This window comes from Xenopus laevis, chromosome 1L, assembly GCF_017654675.1.
Source record: "Xenopus laevis strain J_2021 chromosome 1L, Xenopus_laevis_v10.1, whole genome shotgun sequence".
Classification (NCBI taxonomy): domain Eukaryota; kingdom Metazoa; phylum Chordata; class Amphibia; order Anura; family Pipidae; genus Xenopus; species Xenopus laevis.
The window spans coordinates 45,014,168-45,030,473 of NC_054371.1; positions in this window are offsets into that span (position 1 = coordinate 45,014,168).

Genomic DNA, 16,306 nt, shown 5'->3' on the forward strand with positions numbered 1-16,306 from the left:
TTGGAAGCAAAACGAGCCTATTGGGTTTATTTAATGTTTAAATCAATTTCTAGTAGACATAAGGTATGAAGACCCAAATTATGGAAAGATCTGTTATCCGGAAAACCCCAAGTCCCGATCATTCTGGATAACAGGTCCCATACCTGTGTGTATATATACATATATATATAGTAGACATAGAAAAAACTGACGTTTCGCCTTCTGCTGCAGCCTTTCTCAGAGTACAAACAACAAATGCATCCACCATGAGAAATACGTAGTATTGGTGCGAACCTCAAGTGACATCACAGATGTGAATTAGAGTGTAAAAAAACGTGTACCACCTCTTTCATTCATCAAACCATTTGATCCCCCACTTTTGAGTGCCAGCACTCTCAAAAAAATGTAGTTACTTGCCTGGGCGCAGAGCCACAGAATCGTAGTAGGAAGGGGAAGGGATGACATCACCACAACATCATTAAGCAGCGACATATATATGAATGTATGCTAGTCGCCGTTTAATGATGTCATGATGTTGTGGTGATGTCATCCCTTCCCTGTGTGGACTTCTTTTTGAAATATATATATATATCTGGGTTTAAAATAGGGAGGGATAGTATGTATTAGGCCAAAAAAAGTAGACCCAGCCCACTGCCCAATTACTCATCCAGCAAGGTGCTCATTATTGCACCATTAAAAAATAACTTTTATAATATGGCAAAGAAAAATATAGCTAATTTAAGAACCCAAGGCAGCAAATCAAATATTTATTGTTATACCTACAGTTTGCTGAACAAAAGCTAATTACTGATTGATTGCTACTGGGTTACTGCACAGGTGAAGGTTTGACCATAAATTTGGCAGGTTTTAGATTCCGCATGGTCGAAGTCGAAGTCAGCACATGATAAATTTTGATATTGTAATTTTCGAATTGTTTTTTTTCAAATACGATTCGAATTTGGACTATTCTCTAGACGAAGAACACAAAAATAGCTTGAAATTATCATTTTTTTACTTCTAATTTTTCCTTTGACCCTTGATAAACCTGCCCCTATGTCTACTTTAACATAATTTTAACATGAAATAAACCCAATAAGACTGTTTCGCTTCAAATAAGAATTAATTATATCTTAGTTGGGATAGAGTACAAAGTGCAGTTTTATTATTTCAAAGAAATAGGAAATCAATTTTAAAAATTTCAGCTATTTGATTTTGATTAAAATGAAGTCTATGGAAGATGGCCATCCCATAATTTGGAGCTTTCTGGATAACGGGCTTCCGGATAACGGGTTTCATACCCGCAATAGTTATACTAATCATAAAAATAATCAACTATTTATCATTGCAAGCTTTTATCCCATGCCTGTCAACTAGGGTGAACGATATGTTAGTCATTTATATTGGTATCCCCCATTCTTTGGGTTCATTTTTTATTGTGTAAACCACAATAAAGACTGTATATTTTCAAATCAGTTTTTTTCTTTGTTTGTCTCAGCTCATGTAGTGCAACAGAGGAATGAACAGTATTTAAAGTCTTCATCTAAGAATTATTCAAATAAAGATATATTTGTAGCTGTAATTCCTGTGGTGCCTTTGTAAATGTTAAGGCTTGTATCTACATTTCTACATGTTGCTGTTAAGAAATATAGCCAGTACTGAAGCTTTGTGAGTTAAGTAAGCAGATGTAATAACACTTTGAATTAATACTGAAGACTTCATAAGCACACAAAAAGTTATGTAGCTGTATAAATTTAGCTAGAGTAAATTTATGTTTTTTTTCTTCCCGGTGCTGGTTTTTAGCATGGAGACTTTTTATTGCAGCATTCTGCCATATGTTTCCTGGCATTTCACATAAATTATAGGTGCGTGCATATTTAAAGAAACATGTATAAAAGGGATTTTTATTTTAAGCAAAGGACATTTTGAATTTATGAACCTTTTTTCAACTGCACAGTCTTTCTAAAGAAACAGCAATCCCATATTGGTGACCAAAAAATTCATTAGAAATCCAGTGTGTGACCACTCTCTTGCTACAATGATGCATAACTTTTCCTAGGAGGCCAATGTTGCTCACACAGAACAACAGAATCTAAATCACAATGATAGAGTGACCAGCCTTTTGTATAATTCAATCTTGACCCCTTTCCCCTGTATAATTATTGATTCTCTATAGTTACTGCAAGAGTTCTAGACTTACCTCATTTACATTAACACCTGAAAATACAGTTTAGAGGCATTTGTAGAGCTAATTAATTGGTAGGTGCTATGTAATAATTAGGGAAACCTAGCAATTTGTCTGTAGCAGGTGGAGAACTTCCAGGATCCCCAAAATTTCTAAAAAAACCGAGAGAGCTGATGGCAGTAGTTATATAGGTAAATTGCAAGTTATTTGGTTATAGTTACGTCGTTAAGTTGGGTTGAAAAAAGACATAAGTTCATCAATTTCAGCCCCTCCAAACAAATCCCAGTGCACATTTATACTGACCTATCTAAACACTCACTGATATAAACAATGTACTGTATATTAGTGACGGGCGAATTTGTCCCGTTTCTCTAAAAAATTCGTTGAATCTGTTAAAACATTGAAAAATTTGCAAAACGCAAATTTTGATGCCAACGTTAAAGTCAATAGGCGTCTGACTAATGTTGATGTACAAGGATTCCGATGCGAGCAACTTTTTAGTTGCACTTAGTCTCTGCAATTTCTCCAGCTCATTTATTTCCCTCTTAAGGATTGGAGCCCAAAACTGCACTGCATACTCCAGATGAGGCCTTACCAATGACCAATAAAGAGGCAAAATTATGTTTTTATCCCTAAAGTTAATTTTTTATGCACAACAGTTCTTTATTTGCTTTATTAGCCAATGAATCACACTAAAATCTTTAAAATTATCTAAAAGAAAATTTGGTGGGGTCGCCTGCCACTCTCTGATGAAAATATTATTGAGTTACTATGAGCAATGATTAAGCCAAGTCTTTTCTTTAATATGAGGCACTTATGCAAATTGATTTAACATGGAATAATGTTTATTAGCAGCATTCTTGTTTAGTAAAAGGTTGGGTATGAACTCCCTCTGATTTTTTATTTTTATTTGTATGTATGCACCAAATCCACTATTTTAGGATTTGACCAATTCCCGAATCCTTTGTGAAAGTTTTACCCAACTGAATCTGAATCCTAATTTGCATATGTAAATTAGGGGAAGGGGGGAAGAGCATAGCTCGATCCGTGTGGGGTTAAATATTTTTGATTTCCTTGTTTGTGTGGTTCGGACAGGCATTTGGATTTGGCTGAATCTGAATCCTGTTGAAAAAGGCCGAATCCCAAACTTAATCCTGGATTCTGTAAATCTCTAGTTTCCTGCATCAGAACTATAACATAAGGCTTGATATACACAGTGGCAATGTTGCTAATAAACGAGTATTTTCTGATGGTGCTTTCCCCAAACATCCAAAACGGTAGCTTTATTTTTTTCTATCTTTAAAGGTAGCTGTGTATCTGTAGCAGAATATTGGGAATAGCACACCCTTCTACAGCAGGTATGCACTCAGGATAGATCATTATAAATAGCAAAATCTTTATCTTCATTCCATAGCTGTCTTTACAAATGAGTGCTATACATAATTTCCCCGTTGCAGGTGAAATGATGCATAGAACATGTGATATCATGCGGCTGCTTTGCAGAAAAGACTTCAACTTTCATGCTATGTGGGAACAAGCTTTCCTGATAGTATCTTTATCTCTAGTGGCCATTAAGAAGAGGGAACACTTGGAAGGTGCTAATGAGAGCTTTGTTTGCATTTTTCAAAGTTAAATTACATCGGTGCCTATTATTTTTAGCATTACCAATGTGTCTTATGAGCAGAATTAATTGCTCTTCTTGATAAATGAAGCAATGTTTCATCCTTTCTTGCTCAGCTATTAATGAGCTTATTCTTCCGAGCCTGTGACTCTTCCTTTGTTCACTTAGATGTCCCTGTGGTTTCATGTCCAATACTAAGGCCAAGTATGTCTATCACTGTTCTATCATTATTTTACATTTTGCTTTACTCTGTAAGAAAAAAACGTCCTCATATTTATCAAATATTCATGTCTCTCATACATACTATGTTAAAAAGGTGGTCTTGTTTAGAAAGATTTCTCCTGTTATAAAAAGTTGGGTAAATCTTCTTGGTGTTACACACTATGCAAAGCAATTTATTCTACCAGATATGTATTAAAGTCAATAGGCTACCAAGCCATGAAATTCACGAAATCTTTCTGTAAGTATATTATCAACAGAAGAGATGCACTTATGTTTCAGGGAGTGGTATATGTCTTTCAAACTTCAAGATAGGTACATCATCCACCCAAACAATATATCTTGAAAAATTATTAGTAGCCCTATGGAATTTTCCTGCTTGCTATTAATCAATAGTGATGAGTGAAAATTTTCAATGATTTTCACTGCATAAATGATGCCCATAGATGTCATTTGTCTCGCATCAACAAATATTTTGTTGCCTATAGTCTTCAATAAATTTTGGTGAATTTTCGCCGTTTCAAAATTTTTCGCGAAGCTAAATGGGTCAGATTCCCCATCACTATTAATCAGCCATCTACTGGCAAATAACGTTTGTTCTCTTGTAATAATCACCCCTTCAGACTGAAAGCCCACTACCCATGCTTACCAAAGCAATGGTTCTGGGCACATGCAAGACAAGGGGCAGATTGCATTGTAGGGGCTGATTCTCACCTGCATTTTTCCACAGGCCGAGTTTCAGCCATGTGTGCCATTGACCTTAAGTATACTGAGTTATGATGAAGAATAAAAATCAGAATAGAACGAACAATGATAGATCCACGTTAATATTAAGTAAGGGATTGAGATCCTAAATTTCTATATAGCAAACCACTAGGTCTAGCTACACCTGACAATATAAGTGCTATAGACTTTTAAATATTATCCTTAAACATAAAAGTACTTGAAAATAATTAGCTAATTAGGATTTGATAAATAAGTACAATATATGGGGTAACTGTCTTGTGAATTTTGCTAGCAGCATATCCATGGCAACATTTGCTTGTCCTTGAACAAACATTAGGGTATAATTAGCATTAATGAACATCAACTACTGCACTACCAATGGAAAGCACTGTTGGATTTGATGCTGCAGCCCATACACTTGGATACCAACAGTGATGTCCTTACATCAGCAGTCCCTGAAGTGGTAGATCAGGATCTACAAAAAGATCTTGAACTGGTGACCAGTGCATCACAGCTACTCAGAACTGTTACAAAGAACTGCATTAGATCACTTACAATTAATCAGATTTCAAATAGAACATCTTGAAAAATGGCTGCTGTATATTTAAATGCAACACCTTCCACATGTCAAGCAGTAGACATAGACAATGACGCCCACACTTCACTAAGGGGCCGATTTACAAACATTCAGATTTTTTTTTTGTTACCGTGAATCACACTTTTTAGTGCTAGAAATCATATTATTTTTCATACTACTCAAATCTACCTTTTTTGTCATTTATATATAACATGAAAGTCAATGGGAGCTGTCCTTCTTCTCCTGTAAAATCTTTATTTGCTTCATGCATTTAATGGTTTTCTGGGATTTGTTAGTTTCAAGTCGTAAATTTGTTAAAAAATAAGATTTCAAGGTTTTTGAATTCTTATTAAGATATTTTTTTTGGATTTTTACTAAATAAGTAGACATTCGTGCTTTTTTTAAAATGTGAGTTTAGATTTTTTGAATTTTGATGCAGACCATGGGCATGGTAGCTTTATTAAAGACTCACCTCCCACCCCACCACTAGCATTTCTCCAGACATCTGAATAGTATTGCAATGTAGTTTGCTGTTCACTAAAGTATGCAACATGAGATGGGTCCATGTCAGCTGCCATGTTGCCTATAACAAGTTTACATATCACATAAGAGAGAATGCGTAAAAGTAATATAAAAAGTAGTTTCCTATACTCCATGGATCAGAGGTTTAACAGCCATTTTGTTAATCTGTACAGTTCAGATATATTTAAACATCTTATTTTTCTATCATGCAAAATATAGAACTAAGCAGCAGAAAGGTTACAAGAAGTTTTGCAGCTGGACTCTTGCCAGCAGAATATCAAACCACAGTCTCAAAAGCAGTTTTACATTACATTCAGATTGGGGTAAACAGATCAGATGCTCTGAGAGCTTTCAATAAAACTGAAAGGAATAGATCAAGCCTTTCCTCTGTTGTGTACTGTGGGATTCAAGGCAGATGGCAATATGTGTGACTGCTCCCTTTGGAGATGTGAGATAATAGCATTATGATAAACTGGAAAAAAATATTTAAACAATTGACATGCCACACTATAACTGATATTACACAAAAATCATTTGAGAATGTGATATTGTTCTGTATATGCTATTATCATAGGGGGGCAGACACAGGCTTTTTATACACAGTGAATGTGTGACAAATGTTTTACTTTTCTGGAACATATGACCAGTGACTCTTACTCTCTATACAGATGGGCCCTGATAATAAAGAAAGGTGCAATTAGAACGTTCCAAAATAAGGTATTCCTTTTTTTGGTTACTCTAGGACACATGGTGGAGGGCCAATAATAGAAGCCAGAAGCCAGTGTTGACCACTCCCTGTTTTTAAACCACACCTACTTTAAACCACACCCATGTTACCACAAGACCATGTCCACATTAATGGTGGTAGCACACCATAAAAATGTTTGGTGCTCACTACAGGGATATCACTTATCACTCATACAGTATATGAAAAAATGTAAGCCATATTAAAACATACCCTTAGATCCATATGCTTCCTCCTCCCCTGTGGATAACACAGCACCCCAGCACATAATTAAACACTTTAGGGGCCCCTAACAATAATTTTCAAATGTGAACATACCCCCAGAACAATTACCAGGCTTATGTTCCACAGGCAGAGCAGGTCGCACACAGCCAGAGTATGGCACACACAAGAAGAATAGGGTGAAAATAGTATGGCACACACAGGGAGCATTGGACAGGCAGAGTATGGCTCACACAAGGAGCATGGTGAAGGCAGAGAATGGCACACCCAGGGAGCATGGGGAAGGCAGAGAATGGCACACATAGGCAGAGTAGGACAGGCAAAGTATGGCACACACAGGGAGCATAGGGTAGGCAGAGAATGGCACACACGGAGCATATGGCAGGCATAATAGGGCACACACAGGGAGCATAGGGCAGGCAGTGTATGGCACACACAGAGAGCATAGGGCAGACAGAGTATGGCACACACAGGGAGCATAGGGAAGGCAGAGTATGGCTCACACAAGGAGCATGGGGAAGGCAGAGAATGGCTCACACAAGGAGCATGGGGAAGGCAGAGAATGGCACACCCAGGAAGTATTGGGAAGGCAGAGATTGGCACATATAGGCAGAGTGAGACAGGCAAAGTATAGCACACACAGGGAGCATATGGCAGACAGAGTATGGCACACACAGGGAGCATATGGAAGTCAGAACAGAGCAGGAGACAGGGACACCTATCAGGACCACTATAAAATGTGCTACATACAGTCATACAGTGACACAGAGCTGGTGCCCCTTTAGCAGTTTGTATAAAGTGTGAATAGGTTAACAATGTGGGCAGTTTCAGTCTGGGTCTGAGGTGTAAACAGTACAGGCCTTTAGTGGTGTGAACAATAGAAGTGTTACAAGTGTGAACAATGCAGGGGGGATACATGTATGAACAATATTGGGGATTGCAGTCTGAATTTGAAGTGTAAACAATGCAGGGGCCAATTAATCTCTGTAGTGATACCTTTTAAAATTTACATATGGTAAAAAGACACAGCAGGCAAACTTGTGGGGGGCCACAGAAGGGGGGGGTCATGGGCCCTGCTCTAGGACAATGAAAATCAATGCCCTAAAACACTCCATTTCCTACCAACCTTAGTTGGATTGATGCTGGCAGAACTATACTGTATATGCATGCTTTTTACTGGTTTATTGTAAGGAGGTTATTTTATAAACCACGATTTTTTCTGGTTGGGCTTTTTTTGGGCAAAACCTTTTTTAGTGGACAAAAAAAACCCTTGAATTTTTAGAGATTTATTATACCCCGTAGCTGCAAAAAGTCTGAACCTGAAAATCCGCGATCTCAACCCTGTCGTGGTCATGTCTTAGTCAATGGGAGATGTCCCTTTTACACATCATGATCTGCCCTGGGTTCCGTCCAAAATATTTGGGCTATTTGGGCGTCAAATCTTTAAAATTCATACAGTTCAGGTTGTTGCTCGCTTTTATAAGGTTTTTCTCCAACCCAACTTTAAAATCGTGGATGCGAGTTTGGTCGAGCCTGGTCTAATAAAAATTTGAGTTTTAGTCAATAACCCCTTAAGTTCTTAGGGAGCATGTTATGGTGCTGATCAAACTATTCTGTGAATGCCTAAGATATATACATGGCAGTATGAGGGTCAGGGGAAGGACAAATGAAGCCCTCATTGTGGCAATACAAGTGGAGAGGTGGCATTATGCCAGAGCATCTTTCTCTTCGGAAACATTTTTTGTGAACCATTTCAGACTGTATAAGATGCTATAAGGATGTTTAAAGACAACTGTCTTGTCTTTTGTGTTTACACAAAGGTTTTACTGGTAAAAAGAGAAGGAAAGGCTAAAATTAAGTAAGCTTTATAAGAAAGGTCTAAATAAATACACAAGTAAACGCTCAAAGTAATGCTGCTCTGAGTCCTCACAGAATTTCTTTCCTTCTATTGTGTATACATGAACTTCTATATCAGACTTCCTGTTTTAAGCATAAACCTCCAGGGCTAGGGCTTGAGCATGCTCAGTTTGTTCCTCTCCACCTCTTCGCCTCCCTTTTCCCCTCCTCCCTCCTCCCCTCCCTGCTGTAATCTGAGCTCAGAGCTATGAGCGAGCAGAGAGAGAGAGACTCAGACTTTCCTTCTCCTTTAAGTGCATTAGTGTTTGGATAATGAAATCACATATATTACAAAGTTAAAGTCACAGTGTATCGTGCTTATGATATACTGAATCATGCCTTTTTTTCCACTGGAGAGAGACATGGTTTGTAAAATTCCTTTTGGTGGCTATCTAAGGATGTGTATTAGTTGCTATTAGAATTGTCTGGAAGTAAAGCAGCTTTAGGACTCTCTAGGGTCTCATGGATGGTCAAGAGTTTTTAATGAATTCTCCAGGGCTTCATGGAGAAAATACTACTGTATACAATATACAATACAATAAATGCCCTAAAGGGGTGTGGAAGAGGCTGGAGCTCATTTATTATAATGGTGCAGCACAATAATGGTTGATGAAGGATATCGCTTGCCATGATTCTTCTACAAGTACTGAAAGCAGGTTCTTCCTCTGATCCTGTTATAGATCTTTAAAATAATTAGTCTGGGGCCGCACATGTGCAAATTTGCCGAATGTTTGTATATACAGGTATGGGATTCATTATCCGGAAATCTGTAATCCAGAAAGCTCCGAATTATGGAAAGGCCATCACCCATAGACTCCCTTTTTCCAAGATAATCCAAATTTTTTAAAACTATTTTCTTTTTCTCTCTAATACTAAAACAATACCTTGTACTTGATCCAAACTAAGATATAATTAATCCATATTGGAAGCAAAATTAACCTAATGGGTTTATTAATTGGTTATGTGATTTTTTGGTAGATTTTAGGGATGAAGATCCAAATTACGGAAAGATCCATTATCCAGAAAACCCCAGGTCCCGAGGATTCTGGATAACAGGTCCCATCCTGTATTTCCATGTTATTACCACACTGAGAAGAAGGGTGTTTCACCCTTGGTCTTACATAATTAGATGGGTTCCATAACTATACAAATACCATTTACCAAAATGTCAGTTCAGAAGGATTATTTTGTGCAAGAGCTATTATATGACTTTACCCATATTATTGCACTATTTAATGCACTCATCTTCTATTTTTACATGCAGTTCTTTGATTCCATACATGATCATATTTATAAAGCATCGTTAAACCGTAAGTATCCATTTCAACCTCCGCTTTAAATTCAAAGCCGTACGTACAAGAAGATTAAAAAAGGTTTTCTGTAACACATATCATGTTAATAAGCAACATGATGGCATTGCATTCTGTGTTGTACTTGCTGACACATCAGCTTAATAATTTCTGACAATAATTTGATAATACACTTACCAAATGTGTGATTTTTTTAAATCAAAGAACATCTGCCAAATACAGCGTGAAAGGCTATAAATGGCTTAAACTGATTATACAGCTAATTACAATTAGAAATAAAATATCATTCCGTTTTTTTTCACTATACCACTTTGCAGCTAGCTTGGGATATTATCATTCATCAGAAACACACATAGATAGTCTATAGATACAATACAGATATAGGGGGTTATTTACTAAAACTCGAATTAATTTTTTTATTAAAACAAAGTCAGCCTAACTCCCAAACCACAAATTGAACTCATTTACAGTATTTATCTTTAAAAAGTAAGAGTGAAAAAACGTTGCGACAAATTTGTACGTCAATTCGAATCACACAATTTTGCTCCGAAATCTCGACTTTTTGGAAATGTCTAAATGACTTTATTGGATTATTGTACAAAAACCCTGGCAATATATCGGATGATTCATGTACAGATCACAGTGTCAAAAAACATCTTCAGGGACATCTGCCATTGACTTCTACATAACCTTGACAGGTTTGAGATGAAGTATTTTTGTATTGCGATTTTTAGCAGCTTTGGGGTATAATAGATCTCTAAAAAAGTTTTTCCCTTTAAAAACTTGACTAGAAACATTTGAGGTTCACTATTTGCTGCTGGAATCAGATCAATTGCCAGTTCTATGTTTAGTGTACAACTAATAATTACAATACAATAGACTATAAATGAATATATTGTAATGCAGCTACTGTATTATATAAGGCACTAGCTGCACACATACTGTATGAATGTAAGCAGAATTTAGAAATGCTAAAATATGTAACAGTGAATGCAGAAATAAATTAAATTATTTTCAGTTCGTCAAATTTTCTTGTAAAGTAATTCATACATACATGATTGAAAAAAAATCTGTTGTTTTGTGAAATGTTCTACGGATATGGGATCTGATAATGGGAAGGTCATCTTTTATAGACTACATTTTATTTTAATAATTAATTTTTTTAAATGATTTCCTTTTTCTTTGTAATAATAAAACACTGCCTTGCACTTGATCCAAACTAAGATATACAGACATATGAAAAAGATTGGGAACCCCTCTTAATTTTTTGGAGTTTTGTTTATCATTGGTTGAGCTTTCAAAGTAGCAACTTCTTTTTAATATATAACATGCCTTATGGAAACAGTAGTATTTCAGTAGTGACATAAAGTTTATTGGATTAACAGAAAATATGCAATATGCATCATAACAAAATTAGACAGGTGCATAAATGTGGGCACCCCAACAGAGATATTACATCAATACTTAGTTGAGCCTCCTTTCGCAAATGTAACAGCCTCTAGACGCCTCCTATAGCCTTTGATGAGTGTCTGGATTCTGGATGGCAGTATTTTTGACCATTCATCCATACAAAATACATACAAACATAATCTCTCCAGTTCAGTTAAATTTGATGGCTGCCGAGCATGGACAGCCTGCTTCAAATCACCCCATAGATTTTCCATGATATTCAAGTCGGGGGACTGTGACGACCATTCCAGAATATTGTACTACTTTCCAAGTGTGTTTAGGGTCATTGTCTTGTTGGAATATTGAACCCCTGCGCAACTTCAACTTTGTGACTGATGCTTGAACATAATCCTGAAGAATTTGTTGATATTGGGTTGAATTCATCTGACCCTGGACTTTTACAAGGGCCCCAGTCCCTGAACTAGCAGCACAGCCCCACAGTACGATGGAACCTCCACCAAATTTGACAGTAGGTAGCAGGTGTTTTTCTTTGGGATTCAGTGTTCTTCTTCCACCATGCAAAATACTTTTTGTTATGACCAAATAACTAAATGTTTGTCTCATCAGTCCAAAGCACTTTGTTCCAAAATGACTGTGGCTTGTTTGTGGCGTGAGTGCAGAAAGGGCTTCTTTCTCATCAGCCTGCCATAAAGATGTTCTTTGTGCAAATTGCGCTGAATTGTAGAATGATGTACAAATACACCATCTGCAGCAAGATGTTCTTGCAGGTCTTTGGAGATGATCTTTGGGTTGTCTGTAACCATTCTCACAATCCTCCTGTATTTTTCTTGGCCTGCCAGACTTGGGTTTTACAGCAACTGTGCCTGTGGCCTTCAATTTCCTGATTACATTCCTTACAGTTGAAACTGACAATTTAACCTCTGAGATAGCTTTTTGTAGCCTTCCCCTAAACCATGATACTAAACAATGTTTTTAGTTCTTTTGAGAGTTGCTTTGAGGATCCCATGCTGTCACTCTTCAGAGTCAAACAGAAGCACAACTTGCAATTGGCCACCTTAAATACCTTTTCTCATGATTGGACACACCTGCCTACGAAGTTCAAGGCTTAACGAGATAATCCAATCAATTTGGTGTTGCCAGTAATCAGTATTGAGCAGTTTCATGCATTCAACGTAGCAAAATTATAAATTTTTGCACAGCCAGTTGTTCACATTTGATTTAATTTCATATAACTGAATACTGCTTCACTAAAACCTTTGTTCAGAAAACAACCCAGTACTCAGATGTTCCTGGGAAATGAAAGGCATACCACTGTTATCTTTTTTGTTGAAGTGAAGTAAATTAGTGAAGTAAATTATTATGCAGGCTGATAGAGGTTACCAAACTTTTTCATATGACTGTAAGTAATCCTTATTGGAGGCAACACAATTCTGTTGGGCTTATTTAATGTTTAAATGAATTTTTTTAGCAGACTTAGGGCCCCACTTATTAAACCTCAATTTTTTTCTGGTCAAGTTTTTAGAAGGAAAACTCTAATTTTTTGTGAGAAAAAAAAACTTGAATTTTTAGAGATTTATTATGTCCCAAAGCTGCTAAAATCCAAACCTGAAAATACTGCATCTCAAACCTGTCCAGGACATGTAGAAGTAAATGGCAGATGTCCCTGAAGTTGTTCATTGGCATTGTGATCTGAGCTGGATAATCCGAAAAAGTCTGGGTTTTTGTTCGATAATCTGAAAAGTTACGTTTTCGCAGCAAAAATTCAATAAAATTGAGCTTTTGAATTGTCAATCGCGTGATACGAATCTTTTCACTCTGATTTTTTCAAGAATTTTTTTTTTGATAAATGAGTTCACTTTGTCAAAAGGAGTTTGGCTGGCTTTGTTTTCATAAAAAAATTAGATAAATTAGAGTTTTAGTAAATAAGATGCTTACCGTACAGAGATCCAAATTACAGAAAGACCTATTCCTCTTCTGCACTATTTGCCATTGCAGGCTAGTGAGTATGATGAGTTGGTTGAGTAATTTACAGCTTTGTCATCAGCCTTCTGTCCTTCATGTCTGTTGTTCTAATCATTCAGCTGACTGTTTTTTCCTGTTAGACTCCTACTATGCTTTTAGCACGACTACCTAAAAGCATCTGAAGTAAAGTCATCCATACATAAGAAGATTTAAGTTGTTATTCTGCCCTTCACAAACAGTTGGAAGCCTATATGCCCGTGTATGATCCCTCCAAAACTTGCAAAGGCAAAAGCAGCATTGGTGCTACAGTTTTGAAATAAAACTTTGTCTACATTCCAAAATCAAAATCAGGAGTAGGTTGATGGAAAAAGATCTTGAAACTCTGTGTGGTCAAGGTCCCATGCTCTGAAAAAAATAAAAGATAGATAATTAAAGTAACAGAAAAGATAGCATAAGAATATTTTTTGCATTTAGGGTTTTTTTTGGTTGACAAAAAAAGATTTATAATACTAGTAATTTTGGCTGAAAATGACATCCCAGAGTTTTAAATGTTTTAATGAAGCTTGATGATTTATAACCCACAGTGAGCTTCTTCTGAAATGCTACCAACGCTGCTGTCACTACATCAGATTGTTGAACAAATTCTCTAACTTTCACCTCTTAAATTATAGCCTTGGTAATGAAAGTCAAAGCAGTATTGAAGACACAATATTATTCTCCAAACTCTGCTGTATGCTTTAGCAATCTTTAAATCATAGATATCATAGAGGCAAATCTCTGCCCAGAGCCTGATTAAACTAAGATTCTTTAAAAATAAATTTCTCTGCTCTATAAAGTGATTTTCAAAAAAAAAAAAATATATATATATTGCATTAGAATCATTCAGGAGAAGTTATTTGAATACTAATTGAGATTGCAGACTAAGGGGTCCGTTTACTAAAGTGCGGTAAATCTGACTTTAAGTTTCCGCATGTTATCGCTGAGAATATTTTTACGCCAGAATATTCGCAGCGACTAAGTTTACTAAACAGAAGTCATTGCGATCACTTGCGGTAACTACGTTAATGAACCAGCTTACGTTAGCGGTAATTTTAGCGAGTTGCGAATTTTCTGGCGAAAAATTAAGTTTTTGCGAATATTTATGCTATAAAATAGTCTTGTTTTATGGCGGTTATTATGGCAATTTTTACTGTGACATTTATGGGCAGAAATGCATCTTCAAAACTCATAAACTTTATTGACTGATGATTATAACATCCAACAACATTACCAGAGTGATACCAATTTTATATGCATCATATAAACCCTTCTGCCAATAGAATCATATGAACAAGAAATCATACCAGTCAATCTCTTTGCTTCATAGAAATGCACAGTTTAATGTAGCCAATCACAATGAAACCAAAAAAGCGTAGAGGCTGACGAATCCTTGGACTGTGATACCCGCTGCCAATAATACGACTCTGAGCTGAAACTGCAGCTGTTGCACCAGATAGAAGCAGAAGCCAAAACTTCCTGTCAGCAATAGCTGCAGACCTGTCTCCTGTCAGCAAAGAATGATGGGTAAAATAAACAGTATTATGGGATATTTCCTGCCCCTTGAGAATATTCTGGTGAGAAAATACTTTTACACCACTACATAGGTGGCGGTAATATATTGCGAATATTCTTGCGTAAATTTTGTCTTTTGCACATTTCGCTGTTTAGTAAACCAGGCGTTAATGTGTACGTAGCTTTATTTTCAGCGAATGCGATAACTGGCGAAAACATATTTTTGCGCAAGACAAAACTGTTATGTTGTACTGAATAAATTGCCTGACTATTACTAAAGGTTTTCCTTTACTGAGTTTTGTCTTACACAAGGTCAAAATGGGAATACTAAAAATACCATCACTTCTCACTAGCTTAAATTCAGAATAAGATCTGGCTGCCAGTGGCTTCATACTTTTTACTGTTTTCTGTCCTATAAGACATTTTTAAGGCTTTTGTCTTGTGGATTGGTATAATTGTGCATCTTTCTCTGAAATTCTATGGCTGAATGCATCCATAAGTTATTCAAATCAAAACTCAAACCTTACCTCCTAGAGCTCTAGCACAATAGTCAATACCCCAACCATGTTCTGCGACTATGGAACAGGAACATCCTTCCTTTCCTGTATTTCTCTTAGATAAATGTATGTCTAGATACTGGATTTTGTGTTCCATCTGTGCTGTTAATGTATAATAACAAATGTTTTCCTCTACAAGAAGTTTAGTAGTGTGAATTAAAACAGAGACATAAAAACTATACCCCTAAAATGAGCACTTAAGCAACATGTAGTTTATATCATATTAAGTGACATATTAAATAATCTTAACAAACTGGAATATATATTTAAGAAAATATTGACCTTCTACATCTCTTGCCTTGAACCATCATTTCGTGATGATCGGTGTGGTGCCTCAGAGATCACCTGACCAGAAATACTACAGATCTAACTGTAACACTGTAAAAGAAGTGTTGAAGCAAAAGACACAACCCTGTCTGGTAATTGGCTCATGTGACCTAAGAAGTCTAGTTTGTTGGTATGCTTGTGTGTGTATGGCAATTTTCTATTTATGATTACCCAATGGCACATACTACTAGAAAAGTATATTATTATGAAAATGGTTTATTTACATGAAGCAGGGTTTTACACATGAGCTGTTTTAGGCAATATCTTTTTATAGAGACCTACATTGTTTGAGGGGTATAGTTTTCCTTTAAAGAATAAAAAATGAAATCAATGGGTATGGGTTTGTCTACTAAAATCCCTAAAATTTCATGCAGTGGTTCAGCTGGATATGAACAAAGTGCTAAGCTTTACTAAGGGGCAGATTTATCAAAGGTCAAAGTGAATTTTCGAAGTAAAAAACGTAGAATTTCGAAGTCATTTTTGGGTACTTCGACTAGGGT